The following is an 11,927-nucleotide window of genomic DNA, read 5'->3' as shown; positions in this document are numbered from 1 at the left end:
TTACAAAAGCTATTTTGGGGGGCAAAAATCCACGTGACTTCCTCTGAGAAAGTATAAAGTTATCAGCAGTGAAGGTAAATGGCTATAATTTTTTCTTTCATTAGCAATCAAAAAGGATGAAAGACCACAGACTTGGTTATTTATACTGAAAAATTAATAACACACCACCAGAATAATGCTTACATGAATCAATTATTAACTATCATCTTTGTTTGAGGTTAACATGTCAGACCTTCCACTTACCTTGCCAATAGCAAGTCATTCTACTCACAGAGCCACACTCATTTCCCAACACTGTCTGACAGAGCCATCAGGGCTGGGACTTTTGCATTCATTTCTAGAAGAAAGGGGCCTAAGGATAGTAACCATGGCATTCTAGGGAAATTGGTCTATTATCAGAATAACATTTCCTGAGCATTCCCTATTCTCTAAGCCATGCCAAGCATTGGACAATAGGATTGAGGATAGCAGTGTTGTCAGGGCATTTAATCAATTCAATTCAACAAAAAAAAATGTATTATCCTAGATCTTATAGCTGGAAGGGATAAGAGATTTACTGGTCCAGGTCCCTGCACTTTTGGCAGGTTAGGTAAAAAGTTTACTTGGCAAATTTGAATTGATATGTATTTTTCTATTCATACAGACTTATCTAGCAGTACGTGATAGGGCAGGACTATGAACTCAAGTGTTTTGGGATCCAATGAAGTAATATCTGTAAAGTGCATTACAGACATTAATGTGCCAGTTAAAGGTTTGTCATCATGACTGTTTCCTAAGGCAGTGCTTTTCCCGCTAAGCCACATGACCTCTTTCAGAAATTCCTGTTACATCACCAAAGGCATTCCCCAACCTGAATCCAAAGGTTCATTTGTCTGTCTGTTGTTTAGAACATTCGATGCAAATTTTATCTTGGAAAAAATACTGAAAATTGCCATTAGGTTTCTGAGCCAGCTCCATTTAACACCTCTTGCTGAACTAGATTATTAATGGTATTGGACTAACTTCTGCAGAAAAAGAATACAAGAGAGAAGAAAGCGTTTGCCTTTCCTGGTGCAACTGGTCTGAAATAGTTTCCAAATAAATTGCTGTTAGTTCCTTCCATCTCCATTTTCCCACCTTTCTCCAGCTTATTTGTACCTCTCTTTCCCCAATTTCTACTACATTCATGATACCCTATCTTTCCTATCACTACTAGAGTTCTCCTACTTTGATAGGGAAGGGAGGGGAGCTGGGATAAGCCATACTCTAAAATTAAATACTTCCTTTTATTAAATTTTTTTTCCTTAAATACTTCCTTTTCTTCCATTAAAATCCCCATTTTCTAAGTGGAGTCGGTTTTAACTGGCTGTATACTAGACTAGTATTCTTATCAAACTAATTCACATTAGAGTATAATTACTGTTATCCCCAAACCCTTTAGAAGTGCTCGAATTGTTAAAGGAGGGACTTGAGAATAAGTGGAGAGGAAGGAAGGTCTAGGGTCTAGACTCTAGGCTTGTAAAATCCTAAGAAATTTATTCTTGACATGGTGGACTCCCAAGTTTATGACCTTAAAGGCACAGGTTAATTAGGAAGCCCCGGTTGCCTCTGTTATCATCCTCTAGGCAGACCAGAGATTTAAAGTAGATTTATGGCTACATCTGTTCCTTTTTTTCTACTGAGTGTTCTTCTTGTCTTCTTTCTACCCTACTGATGCTAGAATTGATTAGAAGAGAGAGCTGCAGCCTTTATTACTATTACCGGGGCAGATGATTCCCCTGAGTAGACTAAGAAGACTATTAGCTCCTCCTAAGTCTCTGAGGTCCAGTCCTGTCTCTGATGAGAGAATAACAATACATCCCAGACTCCTCCTCCAAGGGTCTTCATGTAAACAAGCTTCATGGGAATAGCTCCTCAAAGGCCTACTGTAATATCCCTTTTTCCTTTTCAAAGGTTGGGGATGCCCACCTGCTTTGCCTACTAATTCATGATATATTCAGCCCACTACTATAGCACTTTTCTGGATGTCAGGGAAGAGAGTACAGCTCTAGCAGAAAATGAATGATTTATTCATTTTGACTCTTAATTTTCATAGTTTCTCTCCTTGCTCCATGTTGGAACCCACAGATCTTTTAAAAGCTTCAAATTTTATTGCCTTTTGCCTAATAGCTCATGGAAGTTGGGGGGGGGGAATCTAAGAATAGGGCATAGGGTAAGTAAAAATTATTGAATGAATCTTTTATAATTTAAAAACTGTCAAATACATTATAGACATAGATTGATTTATAGCATAACAAAACCATGTTATAGTGAAGTAATTATAATAAGGTTTTATGGTGATTTATAGGACCCCCAGCTTCCTCATTTCCTCTTACATATGATACCCCAAACAACTATCATTCTCATGTCTCTGAAAGACAAGCAACTAACCTCAAAAGAAAGAAGAGTAAAAGTGATCTTCCAAGTTCATTGGATCTACTTTGCCTGTTTATTAGATTCATAAAATCATGCCCCTTCACAATTAAAAATTCACCTCAGGGCATAAGTACAAAAGAAAACCAATTAATTGTAATAAATGAAACAGAAGCAGCAATTATACCCACAGCTGATTAACAAATCACCCCTGGTGTCCTAGGTTTATTTATCCTGATTCTCTTTGGCTAATGTTCTGATGGGACTAAGACACAGTTGGAATGCTTTATCTATCAGCTTTTGCTGCCTCCTAACTGGGAAATTCGGGGTATACTATAACACAGTTTCATCCCATATCTCTCTGGAGTCCAATTTGATTTTATTGTGACTTTGTTATTCATTATGCAACCTGCAGTAACCATCTCTCTCAATCCACTGTCCAGGAACAATTTCTCGGGTTATTGGTACTGAAGTAGGAAGCAAGGAAAGGAGAATATTTTGAAAAAGACTAATGGTGCTCAAACATTTTCTCTGCTCTACTTAGCCCTTAAACAACATTCCCAACCCTTTATTTCTTAACTATAGATGAACTTTCTCACCCTTTTCTCATTATTTATCCAGAACTGACCCTCTGTAACTGATCGAACAACCCCTCATATCACACCCCTTTGGGACTCTCTGCATCTGAGCTCCCACCTGATTCAAATACAGAATCTCTCCATTAGAGCTAGCCTATGTCCTCTAAAACCATTCTATTCAGCCCCAGGTCCCTTTATCCCATTTGTGTCTATCAACTGAGTTTGCCTAAGAGATCTGACTAAAAGTGCAAAGCCACAGAAAGAACTGATATTCTCCTTCTGTGCAAATCCACAATGAGCTATTTTTCTGAAATTTTATTCAAACCTTCTAAAGAGTATAGATCAGAGACACATAGAAGAGACCAACAGATCAGAAAAAGGAATATGTCATTACTGTGGCCCATTTGCGATCTAAATTCCATGATTAGCATATGACACATTCCCATTTGTTGCTATTTAGTGTCCTAAGTCTCTGATAGAGAACTAGATGTTCTTTCTTCCCAACCAGGCTCAACTTTTGTGTGGTAGAGGACACAGCCCAAATTGCATGTGCTGTTTGTTGTAGACCAATTGGCAGCACTGAATTGATCTGCAAGGAGTAACTTTTAATGGAGATGATATTTAGTGTTACTGGACTATTCCCATAACTCTCTTTTCTCAGACTGCACAGAAAGACTGAAAGTTCCCAGAGTTTCAGCTATAGTAGTGGCATCAAATGGGCCAGATTGAGCAGACTGTATTGAAGTCATTCTCCTGTGTGCTGTCATGAAGCCAATCTGCTCTGGGCTCCAACACAGAGAATCCTATGCTTCCAGGATTGTATAATTCCACAGACAATAAGGCTAGATATACACAACTGATTTTTAGACTTGTCACATAGGTAGTTGAATTTTGGACAAGACCTCAAACTTGTGATGCTGTGTGGGGTTGTGAAAACTCCCCTAGTTTAGCTTTCAGAAGACCAGGGTTTGAATCCAGACTCTGGTACTTCATCTTGGTACCTTTGGCAATTTAACCTCTGTGTTCCTTAGTATTCTCAGCTCTAAAACAGGAATGGTAATATCTTCCCTACCTGTCTCAAGGTGTTGTTAGCATCAAATAAGATATGAATATACAGTAGTTATACAACTAGTTGCAGTAATTTTAATAATAATAATAATATATTCAGACCAAACCTCAATCTCTGACTCTGTATAATGATAAATCAGAAGACATTAAGTCACATTATGTAATGTTTTAAGTTTTTTACTTACTGGTAAAAGGGTTTTCTAAAAAGTAACCCTGTAAAGTAAGAAGCAAAATTATTATTGTCCCCATTTTATAGATAAAGAAAACTGAGCCCCAGAGGGGTTATATGACTAGTGTATAGCTAGTAGGTATCTAACGCAGAATTTGAACCCTAGTATTCTGCCTCTATGCCTAGTACTAAATTTTATAAATTAAAAAATAGAAGGGTGTTAAGTGGTTTCCCCAAAGTTATGTAGCTTATTAGTGGCTAATAAAACCCAAGTCCTCTATTTCCCAGGCTAGTGCTCATTCATTCATTCATTCATTCTTTGTTTGAATATATACATTCATACATACATACATTTATGTATGTGTATATGTTTGTGCATGTAGTGTCTATGTATAAAAGGAGAGAGGAAGAGAGCATACCCATTATGTATCAAACACCATACTTGTTTAAATTTTTGTTTTTGTTTTTAATTAAAAAAAATTTAATCCACACTGCAGCTCACAATCTTTCTGATAGCTCCTCTTTCAGGATGCATGTAAAAGGTTCATATGAATTAAGTGAAGTCCCATATCTGGGAATCTGAATTGGAAGCCTTTCTAAAACTCTCTTCTACATTGTGTTATGAATTTATAAATTCTTTTTTAGCGGAATAGGTGATCTGCAAATGTGACAGGGCTCTGCCCCAACTACATAGAGCAAAAAGTTTGTTTTTCAGGATGAAAAGTAAGGATAAATAAACTTGCCTTTAATTCTCAAAATTACATGAAACTAGTGATGAGTGCAAAAGTCTGTCCCCTTTTCTATTCTTCTTAACTGTCAATCAATTTATCAATCAATAAATTTTTATTAAGCCCCTACTATGTTATGTGCCAGGCACTCTGCTAATAAGCCCTGGGGATACAAGAAGAGGCAAAATATAGGCCCTCCTTGCAAAGAACTTAATAGCTGCATAATAGGATAATTACTACATAAAGGATAAATAGGAAATAATCAACAGAGGTAAGGTGCTGAGAAGGACTGGTGAAGACTTCTTTAGAAGCTGGAATTTTAGTCAGGACTTAATGAAAGCCAAGGTTGTCAATAATTGGAGTGGAAGAGAGAGAGCACTCCAAGCATGGTAGAGAGCTAGAGAAAATGCCCAAAACTGAGAGACAGAGTGCCTTGTTGGCGGAACAGCCAGGAGACCAGTGTCATTAGATCAGAGTTATGTCAGCAAAACTCCTAATCTGAGTACCTAATGAACTGATACACATCCTGGACATGTTCATTTAATCCTGAGAGCAATCCTGCTTCTTCTGGTCCCCAGTGTGGCCAGCCTATCTCTGGCAGGAAACCAATAAGCCAAAATTATCTCAGATCCTTAATTTTAAAAAGAGATTAAGGGGTAGAAAGGGACTCCTAATTGCCTTTTATTTCACATGCTGGGTAAATTCTGAATTTAGTTCTACATCATACTCAATCTCATTTTTCCAATCCCTAAGTTTCCTGCATTTTTACTTGGCATATGGGAAGTCAGTATTTTTTTTCCATTCCCAGAGGTTGACCAGCAAGAACTGGAAAGAAAACCTTTTTGGTTTGCATTTGCATAATATGACTTTTCATTGGGAATGAGCAAAGGAACAGAATTATATCATAGGATAATGGTGTCCTGCTGGTACAAGACATGGTGCATGCATTGGTAAAGCAGAGCAAAATATATGAAGTGTATGTGTGTGCATGTGCTCACATGCTAACTTTCTGTTACAATGGCCTCATTAGGTAGGTTCTGTTATATCTCTCCGTGAATAAAAAGGGAACTTTACCCTTACCTTAGAAATGATAAGGAGAAAGGAAGCTGGAGAAAGGCTTTCAAAGTTCTGTTTTAGGGTAATAAGATTTTCATTCTATCTGCACATCAGTAATTACAAGATCTCAAAGACAGAAGAGAAGATCTTCGCCTGGAGGTGACCCATTAGAACTAGATAGGTTTGCGATAAATGTTTTCATGATGGGGGGGGGGGGGCTTCACAGTTGGCATAGCTTTATTTATTCAACAGCAATGACTTTTCTGTGTAATGAAAGATTTTGGTTTGGGATGCATGCTGTTTTATACAGGGACCATGTTTGCCAGGGCAGCCTTTCATCAGTCTGCATTCAGATTCTAAAATTCTTCTGACTTATTTCTCATTGGAGCCTTTCCATACTATTGTCACTTTATTTTGTAGTGCCAGTTCTAAGAGACACAATTGGCATCTTCGACTCACTTACACAGAATTCTTCCACATAGCCAGCCTCAGTTGAATATACTCCTGTATAATTCAGCCAGTGCTGGAGAAATGTTTTTTCTACTAATTAGGGGAACCTCCCAAATTTTGTTTAATTAAAAGGAAAGTCCTAATTCATGGTCATTACAAGCTAAATTTTCAATATATCTTTCTCTATTTTCCTCAAATTATTGTGGATATACTCATCTGTTTTACATATTGTATCAATCCAACAAAATGTAACTTCCTTGAAGGCAGCATTTAAAAAGAAATTGTTTTGTATCTTCAACACTTAGTGTTATCTTGTATAAAATAAGTGCTTGATAATTTTACTGAATTTGTTAGATTATTTGTTGTTGTTTTTAGTCATGTCTGTCTCTTTGTGACCCCTTTTGGGGTTTTCTTGGCCAAGACACTGGAGTTTTTTGCCATTTCCTTCTCCAGTTCATTTTACAGACGAGGAAACTGAAGCAAATAGACCTAAGTGACTTGCCCAGAGTCACACAGCTAGTGTTTGAGGCAGGATTTGAACTGAATAAGATGAGTCTTCCTGATTCCAGGTCCAGCACTCTATCCACTACACCACATACTGCCCTTATTAGATTATATTTATACTTAATTCATAGTATATCAAGGGCAACTATATATGTGTGTGTATACAAAGAGAATACAGACTTGTGATTTTTTTTTTTTGTATAGGGAGCTCCCAGTGAGGATCTTTCTCTTACCAATTCAAAAAGCCATCTTCTCTTTAACTTATGGCCAAGAGTTTAAGTAGTTAGCTGGAGTCACCCACCCAACATGTGGCAGAAGTAGGGCATGAAACCAGGCTCTACTGACCCCAAGGCCAATTTGCTATATTTTATGCCGCACCGTCTTTCTCAAAATCAGTTTGCTTTCCTTTTTCTTTTTTAAAGATAGTGAGATAGGTAGATGTTTCAGGAAATTCTATAATGGACTCTGTCACTTCATCATATTAAGAATCCTTCATCTGCAGAATGACATTCTGCACATATGTATGTTAATTTAACAGATGGCCAGGGTGTAGTGCATAGATCCTAAATCTGCATTCTCCACAATAAATAAAACATACTAGAAATGTTGAGTGTACTGAAGGATGGTAGGGTATTGATTTAAGGCTAGTCACTACATGGCTTCTAATAGTTTTACTTAATATAATTAGTATATGTATCCAAAGTTTAATGTCCTGCCCTTCATCACATTGCCTAAGGAAGCAAATATGAAAATTAAAACTCTAATGAAAACACATAAAATATAAAATGGCATCATAAACACAGCATGCAGGCCCTCAGGATATGGCCAGTGGGAAAAAGGGACTTTCATGTATATCTGTGTGTAATACCGATTAATGAGTTAAAGGTTATTTGCCCACCAAGCTGCTATAATAATTACCACTGCCTGTGCAATTGTGTAACCTAATCTATTCATTGATTTTTATTTCTGATTGGATTGGTTTTGGATTTCAAAACTACAAATTAAAGAAAATTATTATATACATGTATACGTATATGTATGTATGTGCATATGTATGTATACATGTTTGCATGTACCACTGTAGCCCCTATTAGGCAACCTAGGTTTGCTTGTATTCATGTATTCTATTGATAGCTCTTTCTTCCTCATCATTCAATCTTGTAATTTCAGTCTTCTTTGACTTTTTATTCTTCCTCATTCCCTACATACATTACAAAGTCCTAGCAATTCTGCTGCAGCAATATCTCCTACATCTTTCTACTACTGCTAAAACTATCTTAATTCAGGTTATCATATATTCTTACCTAGACTACTGTAAGAGTTCTCTAAATGATCTTTGCACCTTTGGTTCTATCCCTTGACTAATGTATCCTCCCTACTATTGCCTAAGCAATCTTCCTAATTTACTGCTCTGATCTAGTCTCTCTTAGATGCCTACAGAATAAAATATAAACTCTTGATGTTATTCTTCAAGGCTTTCCATAACATATCCTTTCAGCTTTATCTGTTACTACTTACCTTCATGGTATTCTACATTCTAGCCATTCTATAGAATATAGTACAGTTTGGCTGGAATATAGACCAGTCTCTTTGCTTGTGACATTTCTATGACAGAAATTGATGTGCCTTCTATTTCCTACTATTGAAATCCCTCCTTCCTTTCAAGGTCCAATTCATGTGCTACTTTCTCCATGTAGCCCTCTTCAATTCTATTCCCCAATCTGGAGGTAACTTTCTATCTTTAAATTTCTTATAGCATATTTCTTAGGTTTCTCTTTTGCTCTTATCACCATCTTCTTTATCCCATAGCTAAATTATATGCATGCTTCCTTCTTTCAATAGATTACAAGCTCACATCTATGTGCCTCTAGCACAGTGTCTTTCACTTAGCAGGTGCTTAATAAAGGTTTTCTTGAATTGAACTAAATTATCTCATAGATATCTTAGGTACTGGAAGCGCCTTAATTCCATCTGGGAATATTCATGAACTTAAAAGACTCAAAGAACTTCAAACTGATCTCCATCCAAGGTTCTCCCAGAACAGTCTTTTCATCAGTATATAAGGAAATTAATGAGATCATATGAGGAAATAAGTGGGCCTTTGATAGAATTCCTGATTTCCACAAGATAAGGTTCATTTCCCCCTTCTGACTAGTGAGTTTAGCCAGCTTGATTTTCCTCTGAAACATGAGGTAGGATGCATAGTGTATAGAGTCTTTAAAGTAAGGACAGCCTAGATTCAAGCCTTGCCTCTGGAACATTCTAGATGGACAAATTCCTCAAACTGTTAATGCTATGGGCAATGCTTTATGATCATAAGTGAAAGAACAGATTCAGATCTGTCTTAGAGAATATTTTCTCACCAGGAGTACCCTACATCAGTGATCATAAACTCAATAGAAATGAAGGTCACTAAACTGTATATAAGTAATCCTGAACATAGCATTTTGACTTTAAAAATCTGAAATTAACATTATCCGTTGTATTATACATTTTAATCTAGTTAGGATACACTGGGGAGTTATATGGACTGCTGTAAGTTTGACACCTCTAACACAGATCCGATGATGATGATGATGATGATGATGATGATGATGATGATTGATGATGATGATGATGATGCCCTGGCTATCCTAGAAAAAGAATGCCCCAAATTACATACCAATAGTCTCAATATGCTACTACAGTTAATTAATCTTCAGAAAAGAATGTAGAGTAGAACAATATTGACTGAGAAATTCATTGATAAATTTAAGCATAAATACTGAAATAAGGATTTAAAATCTCTCAAATAAAAATAAAGCCTAGGTCTGTGAATTGTCTTTCCGGGTAGCTCTGCAAAAGGTGAACTTTAGCATTCAGCAGCAGTTCTGTGAAACTATCAAACCAAGAAGCCATTTCCCCCAAAATTTGTTAGTGCAGGCATTGGGCTAGAAGGGAGATGCACCTCAATTTTGTTTTTCTCCTTCCCTCCACTGTCCCAAGACAGCTCTGGGCTAGTGGACTTTCCAGCTGCAACGAGAAGGTAAATAAAAGAAGGGTCAGCTGGATATATATTCATGGAGCTATCCTCATGGCTAGGCTATGAAATACACATCCATTCACATTTGACTTCCTTTGTCCTTCCTTTAAATCTCTTGATGAAAATTATTAAGTCCTTAGTTGAAATAACTTGTTTATCATAAAAGCTATGAGGCATGTTCAGATTGGAAAAACCAGTGTGAGTTTGAATCTACAATAAGATTTTAAAATTAGGAGCAAAATTGTGCCCTAGAATATAATTTAACAATTCTTAAACTTAAGATACTAAAGTTTCATAGGATGATGTTGATGTTTCTGTATTGATGCCATTATCTGCGACTTCTATAAAAAAAATTTCCTGCAGGAGCCTCTGGGAACATTCCCATGTTGTTTGGTTGAGAAATAGGCCTTGAGCTTCCTTATGTTAGTTACTGATAGATTCACAGAAGAGGAGTCCGAGTGGAGAGACAGAGTCATAATGATTGCCCATCTGTTTCTAATTAATTTTCTTTGGGCTCTCTTCACAGTAAAGATCATGTGCTAATTGTTTACATATTTGACTCCTAGTTTGTTAGGGAAGAAATATCTAGTAGGCAGTGTGTTACAGTAAATTAGAAGATAACCCTGTAACTAGAAGGGGTCACCAGAGGTGATCTTGCCTATTCTTCCTACCTTAAGCCAGAAGAGTAGTTTGTTATGAATAAAATCCATTATAAATTTTAAAATACTAAATTAATCAGTTAACTTCAAAAAAAAGTCCCACACTACCACCAACTCTTCACAAAGAGAGAAGGCTCAATAAGACAGGATAGACATCTTATAACACTTTCCTCTGTGTTGTTGTATATTCCAGTCAAACTGAATTATACTCTATAGAATGGCTAGAATGTAGAATACCATGAAGGCCCTTAAACTCATTTAGTTCAACTCAATAGATTGCTGAGCATGAACTATGTCCAAGAAAGAAGGCTGTCTAACCTGTTTTAAAAGGTATACAGCTCAAATTCAACAAATATTTATTAACTAATATATTAATATTTATTGATAATGTAGCTGCCGGGTCCATAGTGTGTTGGGTCAGTCTTTTTCTATCTACCTTACTCTTTTCTTCTGTCAGCAAATATTTCCCTATATTCCAAAACATCTCTATGCATATACAACCCAAGTTCATATCAGGAAGTTTCTTAATGATGAATCCACTCTGCTCCTGCCCCCTCCCCTTTACCCATCCAATTTAATATGGGAACTTCTGAAGTTAATTTCACCTGACATCATACAGTTTCTAAGTATGCTAGCAATCCTGGTGTAGGAACAGCATGAAACCAGAAACCTTTATTTATTTTTAACAAGGACAGAAATGAATGACAAAGTAACAGAAAATAATCATACTCCATTTTCCTAATGAATACAGTTTAATTCCCTTTCCCTCAAGAGCCATTTAGATTCCAAATCTCTGCAAACATTTATGATTACAGATTGGCCAAGTCTATCTGTATCCAGAGTGGAAGATTGTAAACTTTAGTGGACACATCTCTGCTCTGGCCACCAGCTGCATTTGTGGCTTCTTGCAGCCAGGATGTCTGGTTACCTTAATTCTCATGGGGGGTAGATGAATAAGTTCTTAATGAGAAAACCCTTCTCAGTGACTCCACTTCCTTTTAGGTAAGGGGAAGAAGTCACCTTTTTTCTTTTCCCTTATAAATTCTCTTTATCTAATTTTCATCCCCATCCCAATAGCCACAAGAAGGGGAGAACCCTAAGAAGGTTTATGTTTGATGGTAAAATTCCCCTGTTCCTTTATCATTCAAAGCCAGGCTCTCTCTTTTTTCAAACAAAAGAATTATAAACATAGACGAGCCACATTCTAAAAGGATGTATTTCTTAAATGGTTAGGGTGGATAGGTGGCACAATGGATAGAATGCTGGGCCTGGTATAAAGAAGACCTAAGTTCAAATCTAGCC

At 36.7% G+C, this 11,927-nt stretch overlaps 1 protein-coding gene across 15 annotated transcripts in view; it reads left to right on the top strand.

Moving 5' to 3' along the window:
- Window positions 1–11,927, top strand: part of NRXN1 (neurexin 1) — a 1,464,789-nt gene that overhangs the window by 1,106,271 nt on the left and 346,591 nt on the right. The window lies entirely within an intron of this gene.

The sequence above is a fragment of the Petaurus breviceps genome, unplaced genomic scaffold (genome assembly GCF_028583685.1).
Source record: "Petaurus breviceps papuanus isolate PSGF00001 unplaced genomic scaffold, PetGlider_PUasm1.0 90842, whole genome shotgun sequence".
In the NCBI taxonomy this organism is placed as follows: Eukaryota; Metazoa; Chordata; class Mammalia; order Diprotodontia; family Petauridae; genus Petaurus; species Petaurus breviceps.
The sequence above is the reverse complement of the archived record's forward strand: the minus strand, read 5'-3'. Positions and strand labels throughout refer to the sequence as shown.